The sequence below is a fragment of the Halyomorpha halys genome, unplaced genomic scaffold (assembly GCF_000696795.3).
Source record: "Halyomorpha halys isolate HHAL.00 unplaced genomic scaffold, Hhal_1.1 Scaffold141.1, whole genome shotgun sequence".
NCBI lineage: Eukaryota > Metazoa > Arthropoda > Insecta > Hemiptera > Pentatomidae > Halyomorpha > Halyomorpha halys.
Genome location: NW_027111321.1, coordinates 75,222 through 78,100, shown reverse-complemented (window position 1 = coordinate 78,100; position 2,879 = coordinate 75,222).

Genomic DNA, 2,879 nt, shown 5'->3' with positions numbered 1-2,879 from the left:
AAATGAACACATTACGCAGATATTGTGTCAATGAAATGAAAAACGATTAAATAACTTAATAAAATGAAAAAATAAAAGATAAAAATTTTTATGGAATATATAAAAATTGTTTAAGTACAGTTATGGATGTGTGTGATCTAGGAAATATGATTATTCCAGGAGAGATCCACGAAAGACTTGAACAATTACTTTTTGATCAAACTGTTCTTCGAAAACAGGAAGGTATCAAAGAAAGCGTCGGAGGGGCTCAGTTCCTAAACCTTTTAAAAGTGAATTAGGTATCCATTCAAAAGGAAATTTTTCCCTCTAGGGGGTCGGTTTCCCCGACTTATCCCCTCCACTTTTCTGTTTCTCACAATTGTTGAAAACCCGCCACAGCTTACAGACAACTTTATTATTCATCAGATTAACTATTAAACGATTTTCTTATTGGAAAATAAAACATTTTGCGTTGAATAACTGTTCAAAAGCATCCAAGACCTAAATTCAAAATGTAAGAGGTGAGCACCCAAAAGGCACCAAAACGTAACACTAAAAGAGCAAGAAAAAAAAAAAGACAAAAGGAGACAGCCTAATCAAGTTGAAGCAATAAATTCAGGAGAACTTTGGATTTATATCCCAAAGAGTAGAAGAAGGATTAAATGTCAAAATTCAGAATTATACCTGTGGGAAAATTAGGACCGTAATATATATAGAAATATAGGAGATTTAGATTAATCTTGTACTATTAGTTTTCCAACGATTTTCCAATATACGTTGAAAGTCAGATACAAATTATTGAGATATTTTATATCTCTCCTCAATAAGTTGTAGCAACATCCTATATATGTAAATACAGTATAGGTAATGTGTATATAAGTTATTTTTAAAAAACAAATAAAAGTTAATTTTTTTTTTTAATTTTTTTATATTCTTCCTACCTATACTTGGCAGACTTATCAATTTTGACTAATAATTATACATAGTTTTACCTTTACCTTTGTAGGAATAGTAGTTTTCATGATATTTGCTAAAATAAAATGATTTATAGTTGTTCAGACAATAATTTTGATTTATGAAAAACTTCATTTCAGAAACCATTGGACGTACAGATGTCTGCCAGCGCTCAAATTAAAGCTAGTTAAATTTACTACAATAGTTAATAATGTTTATCTTTGTAGGAGTAGTAGTTTTTATGATATCTGACAAAATGAACTCACAAAATGTTAATTTCTACTTGTTCGTATAAAATGTTGGATATTTATAAAAATATATCTCTAGATCCATTAGAAATTGACCATATTTAGCATAAAAGAACCAAATCAAAATCTTTTTTTTAAAAAATACTTTTTATTTATTGATGTATATTACAATCTGCCACACAGTTGTGGGCAATAGGTAATAGTGATGAATGATCACATTCATACTGAAATAATATAAAATAAATAAATGAATGAAGAAAAAAAACTCTCTTAAAATATATACAAACAGAAGAATAAACAAAATGTATGAAAAAAATAAATAATGAAAATAACATAATGATAAAATAATATAGTCTCTAGTCACATTTACAATCTTATACCCAATATTTACACAATCGACCTGAGGATCCCTGAGCCCACTCTATCCCCCACGTGTGAGGGGTAGAGCAGAGTTCAAAAGATCCCAGCGCATCCCTCTCGCCGCATCACTGGTAATGAGCCAGTGGAGGCTGAGCAAGTGCGCTAAAGCCACAAACACTCAACTTGAGTGGAGAATCTGACCATTGTCAATAAGTCCCTTGGCCACTGCCGTTTCAACCTTCTAGGTGGGCTGTGGAGATGGGTGGAACTAGATAAGGTTTGAACCAAAGGATTAGGATGTTTAGAAAGGTTTATATGGAATTTTGAGAATTTGGTTGGTATGAGGTCAAGGACAAAACGGATATAAATCAAAAACTGGACCGAGAAAAGTGGATTTAAGTTAAATGCAATTTATTTAATATTAAATGGAAAAATAAAGAAAAAAACAAATAAAACAATATATATCTAATATATCGTTTATCGATATATAATAGAGCTACATAAGAAAAAAAACTTCCATAGATTTCATCGTTATAATAAATTTATACAGTTGTTACAAATTAACCTTAGTTAATTTATAACAAATCTACTATCTTTAGGAAAGTCAGTCGGACAACCTTAGTAAATAAAGTAACCGCAATATATGGTAAAATTTTGGAAAATGGAATACTGAATAATACGTATACCATAAAATCTTCAAGACCCATTTATATTACTATAATAAGGGTTATCTAGATTTTAGGGCTTCATTACACCATCGGATTCATTTCGCATCCAATCCTTCTAGATGATTTGTCGATGGATTCTAAGGTAAACTCAAAATTGGCTATTTTGTTTATCCACGGAGGTAATGAATTGGGGAATGATAAGTATAACTTAGGTTTGGGAGCGATAGAAATCGGGTAGGGAGGAAAGGTGGAGAGGCGACTAGGTGATCTGTACCCCAAAACATCAATATCTTGGGTCGTTTTGAGACGGCCTAGAAATTTCTGCAAAAGGTAGTGCCTGCGTAGTTCTAGTGGCCATAAGCACTACTAACGAAGATATAATGAATGCTATCAAGGCAATGAACGAAAATATTGAAAAGAATAATAAAATAAATGCTGAGCTCATTCAGGAACTAAATTACATTAAAAATACTAGTACTGCCCTAGAAGAAAAAACCGATAAGCTTCAAGAAGAAATAAACTTTTTGAAACGGCAGCTCGAGAAAAATAATTTTGTTCTTTATAATGTCCCCCACACAGACAATGAAAATACATTGGGAAAAGTTAAAGAGGTTTTAAACGAGGCCAATTTATGTCTCCCTGATTACGCCGTAAATAATTGTTTTCGATT